Here is a 15,524-nt window from a genome sequence, read left to right on the forward strand (position 1 = left end):
AATGCAACAGGCACAGGGAATATTCAGCATATTTAGCTCCAAAAATCTGCTACATGTACCACAACTTGATATTTTAAAATATTGTGCTAAATTACTTTAAACCGAATATCCCCCAAACACAAAAATATAAAATTTTTAAAAAATTTATCTTAAAATAATTATCCAGAAAATGGAACAAACTGGAATAGTTACTCTTTGGATAATTCATTAGGGGAGTCCAAGATAAGATACAAAAAGATGTAATATCTGAAAGAATGAACATGCATGTGGCCATCTTCTGGATCTTACGAAAAATTTTAGCTAATTTTCTAATTTTAGTTAAATTTCTAATTTTAGCTAATTTTCCTAAGATCTGGAGATTATTTCATTGTGATTCTAAAATGATCAGAAAATAAGCACCTGTTAATAGTTTAACCAACTTATTAAAAAATTCAATGGCTAGGAGCAAACATTACAAGCTATTAGTAATCAAAATTAACTTTCACATAATTTCTTTAAAATCTTGTTCAATCAAAGTATCTTAAAGGGAGGAAAAACCCAAGCTGGTAAATCTACTGTATTGAAAAGGTTAACAAGGTAAAATCAAGCCATTGATTAAAAAAATAAAACTGGCCCAAATTTCCCTTCAGCATATGCATCTGTCCATTGCAGTGGGCTGACTGTGTCTGTGGTACTAACTGCTGTACAACATGCCCTCCACAGGCTCCACTGGGTCTTTATCTTCATGAGTCCCAGGCAGAGAAAGAGCTGGTGAAGTGCAGGACCAAGGGGACTGTGCAGCCCCCAAATCAGTCTGTGCCAGTGCACCTGTCCAAGTGGGCTGGCCCAGTTCTACCACCCATAATGAAGAAGCCATGCCTGAAAAGCCCAGATCCCTTTTTAGCATTTGTTAACCATGTAGGAGATGCTTATTACATCTGCTTTGTTCTTTATTACTATGGTGCCCATCACCATAGTAACATGGCACACAGATGAAAAAGTAGGCTGGAAATACCCAAAAACATAGGGTGGGGTGAGGGTAGGGAACGATGAGGGAAAGGACCTTTATTGATTGAGAGAAAAAGGGTAAAATTATTTCTTCTATAGAATTGTCAGTGCACTAAGGGGAAATTCTAACTGAAAACAAAAATTGGTTTTCTTTGCCTTTAAGTGAGCAACAATAGAAAGCAGCCTAAAAATTCAGTAACTATCAATATCTATGCGGGAAGAATTGCTAGGCCTCTGAGGTAAGACAGATGTATTTCATTAGAAAATCTTGATGATGCAAATTGAAACAGATCCAAATTTGGAAGTCATGTACTCTTTCCACAGTGTGGATGATTACTACTTAAATTTTTTGGTTATATTGTAGAACTACAAGTTGAGACATCTGTTAAGGAAGTGTGGCTGGGAAGATAAGTCGCTATAGTGAATATTTCCCTGGAAGTGACAAGTTTATCTTCCAAGTACTGTTTCTGTATAAAATGTACCCAAAGGAAATCCTGGGTGGGGTGAGGGAGTCTGTGGTTTCACCTTAGGGAGGTGCTGCCCTGATTGAAACCAGGGCAAGGCCTTTCCCATCTCCAGCCTCTGCTGCCGGTACATTCAGGAGCCTTCAAAGGCATTATCAGTGTCTATTCATTCTTTAAAACAATGACTTGCCACAGTTTCATTTGCAAGAAAAATCTTCCTGCTCCAAGATTTCCATTTCCCTTTTTTGCTTTTTCCTCTCCCACTGTCAACCTAAATTCTCCTTGGTTGTATTTTTCTAGGACATTTGGAATACTTGGGATGTTACGTACAATAAGCTACTGGTCAGGAAATAGGAAAATAAGACATGCCACATAAACTATTTGGGAAGGTTTCACTCTATGCAAATAAAAGTGGTACATATACAAAGAAAGCAGGAGATGCTTTCTAGACTACAACTGCTTTTATTTCTCACTTTCTGAGGTCAAAGTTGCTGATCATAGTCTTTCAGGTCTTATTGACAGGAAGAAAGAACTGAAGAAGAATATGGATATGAACTTGGGGGTCTAAGGATGACTTCACGGCTTGTTAAAATTTTATGAATATGAATAGGTTTGCATTATTAAGAGAAAGACTCTAAAGGACATCTATCATATAAGAACGTTAGAAATCAATAGATAACTCTCTAAGGTCTCTTTCACGCAATTCTAAAAGACCATGATTTGAATCAATTTACCCAAATAAAGTCAAGGCCTTGAACTCCAACTCAAGTTTGTTAATAATCAGGTCTTCTCAAAAGTTCCCACCCAAGGGAAGTCATCCCTGGCCATCTTACGTAACCCCCACCACCAACCATTAGCCCTTTACCCTGCTGTATTTTTCTTCACAGCACTTATTACATAACACACTTTCTTGTATTTGCTTATTGTCTATCTTCCCTCCTCTAGTATGTATACTTCATGAGGGTCTTTTTCTGTTTTGGTCATTGCTGGATATATTTCTACTCCTGGCATGATGCCCGTCACATATTAAATGCTCAAAGACTAAGATGTGGTATGAATTAATTTTTTAAATTCATAAAATGAAGCAAGATAAAGAAAAACTCAAATAAGTTATTTTTATTTTTTTAAAATCTGAAGGCCTGCTATGAGCTGTGCATTTTAGTAAACAATTGTGAACATATATAGTTCACTTAATCTTCATACTAACACTTTCAGGCAAATTTTGCAATCCTTAGAGTCTTTAATAAAATAATAAGGAAGCAGATTTGGCTCAATGGATAGAGTATCCGCCTACCACTTGGGAGATCCAGGGTTCAAACCCAGGGCCTCCTGACCCGTGTGGTGAGCTGGCCCATGCGCAGTGCTGGTGCGCACAAGGAGTGCCGTGCCACACAGGAGTGTCCCCCGTGTAGGGGAGCCCAACGCATAAGGAGTGCACCCTGTAAGGAGAGCCACCTTGTGCAAAGAAAGCACAGCCTGCCCAGGTGTGGCGCTACATACACAGAGAGCTGACGCAGTGAGATAATGCAACAAAAAAAAGACAGATTCCCAGTGTTGCTGACAAGAATCCAAGCAGACACAGAAGAACATATAGCAAATGGACACAGCGAGCAGACAACAGGGTGGGGGCAGAGAAAGAAATTTTTAAAATAAATAAATAAAAATTAAAAATCTTAAAAAAAATCTCAGAAAAGAAGCTAGGCACTATAATGTAGAAAAAGTCACTTTGTCAGGCTTCAAGTGTCAGATCTACCTTTAACTTGTGAGTTTACTCAGACAAGCCACTTAACCCCTTACGAACTCGGTTTCTACATTTGTATAATGGAGATAATACTAACCCCATCTACTGCAGGTCATCAGGGGAATAAATGTGAATAATAAAGAATTTTAGTGTGTTAGAAGTGACATACAGACATATCACAATAAATGATGTGGTGGGGGTTCCTTATAAAGTGCTTCAGGAGAGATTAGTTGTAAGCTTTTGGGAGAAGGCAAGAGAGCAGGGGCAGCTGTTTGGTATCCTCTCATGCAGGAGAAGAGAACCCCAATAAAGGCTCAATAAACGTTCCCTGCTCAACAGGTCAGCAGCCGGGTCCAACGCCAAACTGCCCTCAACCACCGCATTACTCTGTGAAGAAAAATGACCCAAATTTAGCCTTGGACCATACCTTTTTGTAGGTTGCAATTATGCATTCTTGATAAAATGCTTAAGCAATTTTTTTCAGTGGGATTAATATTTGTTCTTAGAAATCAGTCACCCACTGACCCAGGTGACTGTCGGTCAAGAGTTTGGTGTCATTCTTTTTGTATCTAGCCTAATACTGGGTATAAAAAAACATATATTTACAATTTTTAACAGTTCTAGACAAGTTCATTCATGTATTTTAAAAATGGATCTTACTTGGGATTAAGTCACTTTGGTATTAAATTAGTTTTCATGGGGTATATTTAAAAGGGTGCTATTCACTAACCATGCTCTTTTCCTATTAAATGACTGCCTACCATAAGGAAATCTCTCAGTTGGCCTACTGGAGGTCAGGGTCTTTTCCCTTACGACTGATAGCCAATGTGAATGGCAAGTTTTCTTTAGCATCAAACCAGTGTTTTTCCGACTGGGGTATGCAGTTTGGATGTCTTTTCTTTTTCTTTTTTTTTTCTTAAGGAAGGTGATGTCCAGTGGAATATATTTCCAAATTATAAACTAACTCTTTCCTAAAAGTATCTGCTACAAAGCACCCAACTTCTTTCTGGTTCTCTCTAGCCCATCATCCTCTTTCTCTTCCCTTTTCAAATGCACCCGTCTCCCACATCACAAAAATACAAATATCTCACTGCTCAGGAGGTCTGCTTATAGTACATTGCCTTGGGACATAAAACTCTCCAGGGCCCTAAGCAGAGGGCCATTTTGAAATACCTATTGTAGTAGATGTTGAGAAAGTGATGGTTGTCATGACTTGGGAAACAAATTCCTTTAGAAGTCAGGGGAAAGTTTCCATTTCTTTGTTTTATACGACGTTGGAGCTTGTAGCAGTTTGATATGGTTATGAATTCCAAAAATAGATATTGGATTATGTGTGTAATCTGGTCTGTACCTGGGCATGATTAAGTTATGATTAGGGCTTTGATTGGGTCATGTCATTGGGGCATTGAATCTTCACACTTTGGGGGTGGGGACTCATAGATAAAAGGCATGGCAAAGGACAGAGTTGAGGGTTTCTGATGTTGGAGTTTTGATGTTGGAATTTGATGCTAAAGCCTTAAGCTGGAGCTCTGAGAAGTAAACTCACAGAGGAAAGAGAAGCCAGCCCCAGGAAGGAAAGAATCTTGACCCAGGAGAGAAGCAAAAGCCTTGAAAGAAAAAACCCAGGAAGCTTGAACCCTCGCAGCCATCGGCAGCCATTTTGCCCCAACACATGAAAACAGACTTTGGTGAGGGAAGTAACTTATGCTTTATGGCCTGGTATCTGTAAACTCTTACCCTAAATAAATACTCTTTATAAAAACCAACCAATTTCTGGTATTTTGCATCAGCACCTCTTAAGTTGACTAATACAGAGCTGGACCTAATCAAGTTGCCAGGCAATAGAACACTGAAAATCATTTGTGCCCAATCACTACTAAATTATCGGCATATAATTTGGAAGTTTAAAAAATAGAATTATGCTCACTGCCCCTTCATTGCAGATCTACTTCTTCATATAGTAAGATCTCTTAAGCACTTATATTTTAAAAGGAACAGTTGGTTGGATTATGAAGCCTATCTTATTCTAGCAATCATATTTACTTATGAATAAACTAGTTTTTAAGACCTATGCATCTCACTAAGAGACATTTACTTCTGTTTAATAGTTATCCATCAAAAATGTAGTATATTTGCTTGTTTTGATAAACTGTGAATTAGTAAAAATCATAATTCAATTCAAATGAAATTTTACTTATATATAGGGTCTTATTGTCACGAGAACTTTTTTTTAAAGAAATAAATATAGATAGTGTGTGGGTCACAAAAGTATGATAAGGTTACCAATGAAACATGTGTTTCATGTATTTTAAAAATGGATAACAATGAATATTAAGTTATTTTGGAGCAAGCATTACAGGTTTAGAAAGGTGGCAAAAGGTGAAGCTGGAGAGTTGTGGGAGCCCAACAAAGGAAGACTTGACAGCATGGCACACCAAGGTGTTTGGACTTGGTCCTGTGGCAAAGGGAGCCATTAAAAAATTATTAAACCAGGCAATGATGGCATGAGGTTTGCCTTTTAGAGATTACTTTCCTGGCAGGGTGGAGAACAGATTAGAAGGTCAGAAGAGTTTTAGCAGTAGTGCTGGAAAAGACTCAAGGTAGTATAGGGTCTGGAGGGGAAGTGGTTGAGGAGAAGAAATTTAAGGATACAGCATCTAAAGAAATCGGTTACCAACTGCATAAGGAGTTGTCTAGTGGGACTGAAGCAAAGAGAACACTAGAATGAGTTCTAGTTTCTCTGGCTATATAACTGGGTAAATAGTACTGTTGTTTGTTAAAATATGGAATATAAAGATGAACAAGTGATTTTTGGGAAAGAGAAAATATCTCAGCTCACTAACTTTAGCCCCCCTGTATTGTTCTGTGAAATGGGGGGCACAGATATTATATTAAGCTCAAAGAGGTAAAATTATTTGCCTAATATCACATGCAGCAGTTTGAGGAAAGCTACATTAAATGGCTGGCCCAAGAGCAAGTAAACAGGAGAGACAAGGTCTCTGGTTTCATACAACTTTTATTCTGGTGGGGAGGGAGAAAGAGAACATAAGCAAGCAAATGATAAACCAAGGTAATGTGAAAGAGTATCCTGGAGACAGGATTGGGGGGGTTGGGATACTTTAGCTAAGGTGGTCTGAGGAGGTCACACGGAGTTGATTTTTTGATGATAAGCAAGAGGCCATGAAAATTCAAAAGAGAAGAGCATTTCAGGCAGACAGAAGAGCACTTTGAAGCTCCAGGGGTGGGAATGAGCTTACTGGGTCACTGAGGAAGGAATTCCAAATACAAATGGAAAGCAAGAAGTTCAAGTTACAAAGGTACTCCTTGCAGGGTTAAGTTAAAGGTTTCAGGCCCCTTAAGGCAGGCCTGATAGAGCATGGACTCTCTTGCCATAGCCTGCAAAGCTGACTACCGTGCTTGACCCTGTGTCTGCAAGAAACTGCTGCATGACTCACATATGCTTTGGAAGACTGGTTATTGCTAGGCTGAAGACTGCCTATTTCAAACATGGAAATAAGAGCCAGGAACAAACTCATTTAGTTTTGCCTAGAGAGATGAGCTTTAAAAATCTTTAGATGAACAGACTTCATCTTAAATATATCCACTTGGAACCAAAACATAAAAAAAAAAAAAAGACAAACAAAACCAAACAAGCCTGCCGTCCAATGGCTGGGGGCTCTGATCCTAAGAGGCTCAGTCGTGCCATACCATGCTACGTAGAGGTCCAGCCTCCCCAGCACATCTCCAAGGCTGTTTCAGGGATCAAAGAGGTAGCATTCCTTCTCAGCTGCCCTCAGTAGGTCAGCTGGTCAGGGAAATGAGAAGTGGAACTCCACTGCCAAAGTGCCAAGCAGGGTCCCTGTTTTCCATACCCAAAAGCCATGGAGGGGCTGGATATTGGGGCTGCCTGCCAGCGGGCCTCACAGGACTGCGAGAAAGGCCATCCCAGGCAAAGCAGTCCAGCCATCCCTTTGGAACACAATGTCCTGGTCACCCATCCTGTGGTCATCTTCCATTGCTACTCTACTGGCTACCCATTCTTCCAAGGATCATTCACATGACCCCAAACCGGCCAAACAGCTTCAAATTCCATCTTGCTGAGGTTGATGCTGATCAAATCTCTCTTTCTGAAAAAAAAATCCCACTTTACAGTCAACTTTCTCAGACTACATCACTTGATCTATCAAAAAAAAAAAAAGTATCTGTATTTAGACTGCCAATATAGCAAAAAATCAATAGTAAAATAGTTAAATTATTCCTGAATTATATAGTCCCTTTCAAAGTATCTCATTGAAGAATTATACATGTATTTCAAACTGCTCCAAAACATCATGAATCACCTCCTTTGGAGTGGTTTTGGACACCTGTGGCACATTCTTATTCCTGCTTACATGTCTGAGCTCATCTCAAGCCACACTCCTCTTTATTTGAGCCACATGGTCAACTTTTTTCCCCCAAAGTTTGCCGTGCAACCTGCCATCACAGGGCATTTATACATGCTTTCACAGCAGGTGTACATCTCTTTCCTAATAATTGTTTTATCCCCAAGACCAAGCACAGGGCCTGTTACACAGTAGGTGCTTAATAAATATATGCTATAAAAACAAACACTATAATATATACTTATTGGTGGAAATGTTTCCACTTCTGAGAGTGGAACAGTTAAAAATCCTTTAAATCAGGACTGAGGAAGGTAAATCATCAGAGACAGGAAAGATTTCACCGCTATTTGGGTTATAAACATACAATCTGTAATGGTTAGGCTATTGTGCCAACTTGGTCAGGTAATGGTGCCCAGTTGTTTGGTTAAGCAAGCACCGGGCTAACTGCAATATGAGGGCATTTCATGGACTTTAATCATCAGTGAATTGATTACATAGATGGCTGATTATATCCACAATCAACTGAGAGTGCCATCAGCAATGACTGATGTCTCATCCAATCAGCTGAAGGCCTTATTAAAAGGGAAAGTGAAAGAATTCAGCATTCAGGGAAAGAATTCCCAGCTTTACTTTGGACAGCCAGCATCTCCTGGGAACTCATCAAGGACCTTCATTGGAGCCCCTGGTTTGCAGCCTGCCCTGTGAAATTTGAATTTGTGCATCCCCATGATTGTGAGGGAGAATTTTATTAAATCTCATACTATTTACAGATATCTCCTGTCAGTTCTGTTTCCCTAAAGAACCCTGAGTAATACACAACCCAAACTGATTTTGGAGATAATTTTCAAAAAGTTTGACTAAAGATTAACAACAAATTTAAAACACAGTTTTTAATGGAATAAGAGTTCATTTCCAAAATCACCCAGAATTAGACAAATTTTTAAGAGAAAGGCTATTGCTTAATTTATCAGGTACAGTGTTAAGCACTTTACACAAACACACATAGCATACACATTATTTCACTTAATCCTCATACCTTATTATTATCCCCAGTTTACAGAAAATTGAGGCTAAGGGTACATACTAAGTGGCAGATCCAAGATTCATATCCTGGTCTATTTGATTCCAAGAGCCATGCTTGTGTTTTTTTCTTATTGTTTTTTAATCTAAGCTATGTGTTAAGATAAAAAATAAATGCTGATCTTGAGCAATAATGTATTGCTCCCTGTCACTCAAATACTCCATTTCTCCCCCATGAAAAGGTACAAGAAAACAGGCTGGTGTCACCATCTGGGGCAAATCCCAAAGTATTTAAAATAAGATTTGGAAGCCAATCATATAACAGAAGGGAAACTAGACAACTCATGAAACAGGAACAGGGAAGAATGAGAATTAGCATTTACTGTAGACTTGTTTTATGCCAGATAATGTTGAGGGCTTTAATATATAACATTTCTTCTAACCCTAAGAACCCTGTGAGATAGGTGATATCAGTTAAGAAAAAAAGAGGTTTAGAATAACTATGGTTTTGGCTACCCCAATGTTCATTTTCCCTACTTTTCCCTCAGGATGGGAACTCCCCACCCATTTTTTTTTTCTTTTTTCCTTTTTTAGCTAGGCACAAGGCTGCCCAGAAGGAGGAAATAAGGACCAAGTTCCCAGTCTGTGCTGCAGCTAGGTGAGGCTCTTCCCCAACGTCGGCCAATGACATATGACAAATGACAGCTTCCAAGAAATGCCCTTAAGAGGCCATGGGCCCTTACCTACTTCTCCCTCTTCCCTTCCTTCTTTCCTTCTTCCTGCTACTTACACATACAGAACACATGCCTGTGTTGGCTGAAGCTCTACCTTGCCCTATGAGGCCGAAGGCTTCACCTATGTATGGCTGCTCCAAAGCGGGGAACCAGTCCAGATCTCAGACTGGGGAACTTTCATACCAGCCTGGGATTAGCTCTCTATAAACTTTTTATTTTATTTATTTATGTGACAGAGAAACAATACCATTTGGTTTGAGCTACTGTTCTTTGGGGTCACTGTAACTAGTGGGTAATCTTAACTAATCCAGTAACTCATCTGAAGTCATGGCACAGGTTCAAACCCAGGCCCAACAGTCTGCAAAGTCCATGCTTTTAGGTAAAAGTCTAAAGAATCTTGAAATTTGCAATAGGTTTGGGTGAGGGTGAGGGTTTCAAAATGCTGAAAAGGAATTTGACAGTGGAAAAGATTTGAATAAGCTTTCAAATCTGCATACCTAAGAATCAAAAGGGATATGCTAGTCAACAGTATCTGTGTGGAGCTGGAATTTAAAGAGAAATGGAAACTGTACAGCTGACAGCTTCAGTGAAAGATGCTGTTGGCCAGAGGAGGCATTACAGAATGGAGCCCTGGAAAATGGCCACAGGTTGAGATAGAGAAGGAGAAAGAATTATAGGGCACTAAGAAATCCAAGAAGCAGGAGATGAAGTTCAAAGATGCACAGCCTGGAAAGGGGTAAGCAAAACAACGTGACCCATATCAAAGACAGCATGAAGGTCAAAAAGGCAAAAAGGAAAGGTCAAGGTTAAAGTTCTGACAACTCATTTTTATTCATTTCCTTCACATGGGTTCACAATAGCATTGATGGAGTGAATTTAAATTGTGTTTGGAATTCAGCAGAATCCTAAATGAAAGGAAGCCATAGAACAGGGGGTTTATTATTACCCTTTGTTCAATTTCTAAATGAACAGTAGTGGTAAGAATTTAGCAGAGAGGTTCAGTGATTGGAATTAGAGCTAATTTTATTTAAAATCAATCTTAATGATCAAGAAGAAGAAAAATAAGTTATTATGCTTACCAAAGTCATTACTTCAAACACCAGAGAAAACTAAGTTATAACAAAGGCGCATAGGGAGTTTAGAAACTACAGATGGGAAATAAAATGAAAGTAGGCAATAGCAATAAAAGAAAAAGCTGCGATGTGAAAGCAGACATAACACAAATCAGAACATATTTTACAATTGGTTAAATAAAGTCTACATTATAACTGGGCCTCCCAAATTCCATTTTTTTGGTGGTCACAGGGCTAAACTGTTTGCTTGCATGCAGTACTCCCTAAGTCCAGACAGCCCTGAGGGGCATGCTGTTTAGAAGGCAATGCAAACCATTCCACCAAGTCTGGAGTAATATGGAGTCAAAAGGTACTGACATCAGTGTATGCTGGAAGGACAATGAAAAACAGAAAAATTTAAATTTGGCCATTCAACTTAAAAGCCACTAAATGAAAATCAGGGATTGAATTAAACAGGTGATGTTTGGATGACTAGCAGAAAAGCTAATGTAAAAAACCCAAATACTATTAAAAAGGATGTGAAAATTTTAAAAACAAACAAAACTTGGGTGCAAATAAAAATAAAACTTTGACTAAAGCAAGAATCGTCTAAATATTTCCCCCCATTTCCCTCAGAGAACAAAACAAAATGACAAATTTTAGGTCACTGCAGGGTAAGTGTTTTATGAAAACACCCACATAGATTAGTATAGGAAAAACTTGGTATCTGGTATGTTTTTCAAGCTTTATTGACTGGGGTGTTTTTTATTATAATCAATGTTGGTGTTTGCATTCTGAAAATCTTTAAGATTGAAACAGCAATAGGGAACCGTGGGGAGTGGTAGGGAAGAGTCTTTTTAAAAAAAAAAACAAATCTTAACTATCTGAAAAAGAAATCTCAAAATGTACAAATATGCTATTTGGGTTGACATATTGGAACATCTTTCCAAACTGCAGAAAAACTGAACTGGTTTTTTTTTTTTTTTTTTGAGGTACTAGGGGCCGGGAATTGAACCAGGGACCTGGTATTTGGGAAGCTGGTATTCAACCACTGACCCACATCTGCTCCCGAGTTGGTTTTTTCATTTATTTTGCTTGTTATTTTGTTTTTTAGGAGGCACGGGAACCAAACCCAGGACCTCCCATGTGGGTAGCAGGCGCTCAACTGCTTGAGCCACATCCACTCCCTGAACTGGCTTTAAAGAATAGTTAACTTAATTTACATATAGGGTTTTTTTTTTTCAATATATAATGAAAAAAAATTTTTTTTATTGTAGGTTTAAGAAAAGTGCTGAGACTAAATTATGCACTCAATGACAACTCTGACCCCTTCACTACCTGGACTAGCCGTTGTCTTTTTAGCTGAGAAAAGTCATGTTAGGGCTTATATTCTTAAATCACACAAGCCCAATTACCTAAGAGATTACCTGTCATTTTTTATTCTCTTCAAGAGTGGATCTGCTGATTAGAAAGTCAAGGGCAAAGAAAATCACCTTGGCATCTACAAAGAACATTTTGGGTTCTCTGGAGGTGTAACGTGAACATGTCCAGGATATTGGAATTGTTCGATAATTATACTTGTTTGACTTCTTTGTGTGCTTCTATCCTACAGTTAGGTTTAGGAGAGGTAACAATCTGATAAAGACATAACATCCAATTTCCTCCTAGAAAGTACTGAAGAAAATGCTATTTTAAATTGGTTACATATTTAAAATTTAAATTTTTCCTATATTTTACATATATTTTATAGAGTATTTTTAAAAAAATTTTTAGACAAGGTAAATTTATTCGAGGAAGTTAATGCATAGTTATGTGTATTTTTTTTTAAATTTAGGATTGTCCTTTTTGAGGGGTGAGGGGTGGAGGGGAATCTTTTTCTCTGTGACCACAAAGAAAACTCTTTCACAAATGTCATCTGACTAAAGGCAACCTATGGACTTTGAGAAGTCACTTGAGGACACAGAGTAACGAGGCAACACCGAGTCTCCTCCCTTCTGATCTCTCAGAACCTGCTTAACTCAGCCCCGGGAGAGTAAACTCTTGTTGAGCTTCTCTCTTTAAATGGATGTCAATTGCCCCCTTCTTTCTCAAAACAACAACAACAACAAAACAAAACAAAAACCCACTACCCAACACCACCATCGGACTGGAGGCGAACCAGTCTCCAAGGAGCATGAAAAAGCTGTCAACAGAGCCAGGGTAGGGAGCAAAGGAGAACGACCTAACGTGGACGCCCTCGGGGGAGTTCTTACCTGGAGAGGGTGACATTCCAGCCAGGAAATCCAGGACCCTCTTCCCACACCAGCCCCAGGGACTCACATTCAGCTGCAGCCTCCCAGCCTTCTGGGGTAAAGAGGGGACCGCTTCGTCGGGGCCACCTACTTCTCTTTCCCCCAGAGACCCCAACAACCAGGAGAGGCGCTCTCGGGGGTATACTCTCTCTTTCCCGGAGGCAGGGGGCAGCAAAGCCGGGGCTCATCAGTCCCCTCCAGCGCTTGACCGCAGGCCCGGCACGCAGGTGAGGCGCGGACAGGTAACCGCACCTGCTCGGCCACCCCACCTGCTGCGTGCTCTTACCCCGTCTTCCCCCTCCACCGCCTCGGTCGCCTCGGCTCCTCCTCCGTGAAGCGGAGGTGTCAGGCTTGGACCTACACGCGCGACGCGGCCCCGGCGCCGGCGCTCTCCGCGCGGTGTGCCCCGCGCCGCTCGGGGCGCGCGGGCGGCGGCCGGGCGCCCGCACCGTCCCGGCTGCCGGCGGCCGCGGGCTCAGCGGGAAGCCCCCGCGCCGCCCGGCCCGCCGCCTCCGACCGGCTCCATTGTGACGCGGCGGCTCCGCCGGCCAATGGGGGCGCGGCGGCGCGAACCGCTGACTAAGTTCGCGGGCGGAGGAGGAGGGGACTGGGCGGAGGCGGGAGGCGGCGGCGGCAAGTAGGAGGAGCGGGGGGCGGCGGGGAGCAGGCCACGCCGCTTCGGTAGCTGCTCCTGCTGTTAAATTTTGCTGCAGCCCTGGCCCGAGTTCGCGGAGCTTTGGGACTGCGGGGGCCGGTGACTCACTCCTTGCTGCTGGAAACAAAGCGCAGCTGCCACCCCCCAGCCCTCCGCGGAGCGCGCCATGTGCCGTCCCAGCCCCTCTCGCAGCCTGCGGTGGGCGGGCGGCGGTGCAAAGCCCCGCATCTCCCCCGCGGCTGTTGTCGAGACGGGAGGAAGGGAGAGGGGCTTAGGGCAGCCCACCAGGAGCGCCGCGCGGGTGACTTTGAAAGTCCAGCCTGTGTCTTCCGGTTGAGCCCCCGCCTCCTCAGGTGTGCATCCAGGTGTGCTGGTATTTGCATAACGCGTGTTGGGCCCTCAGGAAAGGCTCGGGTGGGGCACGCGGGAACCTACTTCTTTACCTTTACCTTTCTTTACACTGAGTGCTTGGATTGAAAGGCCCAGTCCCAGTGAGAAAGGATTTACAGTTTCATCAAAGTAAGCGGCTTAAATTAGAGTTCTGGGCCTTCAGTACCATCCACCTCTCTCAAATGTCATTCTCTGGGTGAGGAGGGAACAAGGAAGAGGGGCCAACCTTGAACTACCCAGCGTTTTTACTGCTGAGAAACTGCAGGTTCATCCCATCTCCTGCCGGACACTCTTACCTCTGGAGTCAAGTAGCATGGCATTTGAGGTGCAAACAATATACTTTACAAAAGAAAACAAATTGCTCCAAGCCCAGGAATTCAGGGGAATTAATGTTATCATCCTCATCTGCTCTTCACTCTCACCCCCACCCCCATCTTAATTTAGTCTCTTTGCCCAGGCTAAGGACAAGGATTCCATTACTCAAGATTGCTCTTGAGTTGCTATGGCATCACAGCCCCATTAAAAAAGAAAAAAGTTTGTACATGGACTTCCGAAAGGAATAAAATGTTATCTATGAAAGACTAAGCATTTGGGCCATCTGATCCGTTTGTGTAAATGGGAACAAAGCAAATGGCATTGCTGATTTACATGAGACGCGTCTGTGTCCCACAGAGAGCCAGTTCAGATTAGAGCTATAGCATGAATCACCCTGAAAGGGAAAAAAGCCGTCTCTGTGACACTGCTGTATTCTTTCCTTGTCCATTCCACTGTGGGTTGGCAGGGTAGAAGGAACATTCCTACGTTTGGTCATTCAGCATTCAATGAAGGGGTGCATATGAGACACTGTGTAGGGGATATGCTAATTTAGATTTTGTTTTGTTCCTCCAACTTCTTATTATCTGGAGAGGGAGATAAATATACAGGATTAATAATGAAACAAGTGCTATGAGATGCAGATTATAAAGTCATACCAGGGAGTGAATGTGGCCCAAGGAATTGAGCACCTTCCTCCCACATGGGAAGTCCCGGATTTGGTCCTGGCACCTCCTGAAAAAAATAGCAACAGGCAAAGCAGATGAGGAGGGCAACTCAGGGAAGCTGATGTAGCTCAATGGTTAAACACTGGCTTCCTTCACATGAGGTCCCAGGTAAAATCTCTGGCCCCTGTACCTCAAAAAAAAAAGTCATGCCATTAAAAGATTGAAAATGTCCAATTTGCATTTGTTTCTTGAATGTTTGGAAAGGGGTATTCTTCCCTTTCCACTCTCCCCAATCAGATGATCATTGTCTTATCACAGTCATATCACCATGGAGTGAGTTACTTAATCTTCTTGGGAGTCATTCTCTTCATAGATAGAGAGGTGAAAAATAATCTATAAAATTCCATTTCAAGTGATATGAATAAAAAAGTGACTTCCATTAATAGGATGTTGAAGTAATCAAGTTGATTAAAACTGTATCAGCTCTTGGTTAGCATCACATATGTAGCTTAAAATTTTGTTTATCCTTATTTTATTCCTAATCCTTATTAACAAAATTGCCCTCCATTGTGACATTTATTACTAACATTGGAGAAAGAGAACTTCTGAATTTGTGATTTTTGCTTCCAGGACTCTAATTCTGAAACTGGAGCATCAAACAAACGTTTCTCTTGTTTCTTCTTCCTTCTATAAGGCATCCAAAAAGCTCCTGCTTATATTACAGTGAAGAGAAAGATGAATAATCTCATAAACTGTTTTCAGAATATTATGCCCATGATATGCGCCCATAAAGAAGAATGGGTATTTAGTAACTAGAAATTATTTGCC

General features: G+C 41.2%; 1 protein-coding gene across 4 annotated transcripts in view; it reads right to left on the reverse strand.

Annotated features, from left to right (window-relative positions):
- The window catches only part of LRRC8B (leucine rich repeat containing 8 VRAC subunit B), an 86,535-nt gene extending 73,371 nt beyond the window's left edge, over positions 1–13,164 (reverse strand). The window contains exon 1 of one of the 4 annotated variants that reach the window (XM_004478040.5): positions 12,958–13,164. The gene's annotated coding sequence lies outside the window, so the exon portion shown is untranslated. Of the gene's footprint in view, positions 1–12,632 lie in introns of all 4 variants that reach the window. The other 3 variants (XM_058303203.1, XM_012519481.4, XM_058303201.2) reach the window with 3 other exon arrangements.
- Positions 13,165–15,524: the final 2,360 nt, after the last annotated feature.

Source organism: Dasypus novemcinctus, chromosome 9 (genome assembly GCF_030445035.2).
Source record: "Dasypus novemcinctus isolate mDasNov1 chromosome 9, mDasNov1.1.hap2, whole genome shotgun sequence".
Lineage (NCBI taxonomy): Eukaryota > Metazoa > Chordata > Mammalia > Cingulata > Dasypodidae > Dasypus > Dasypus novemcinctus.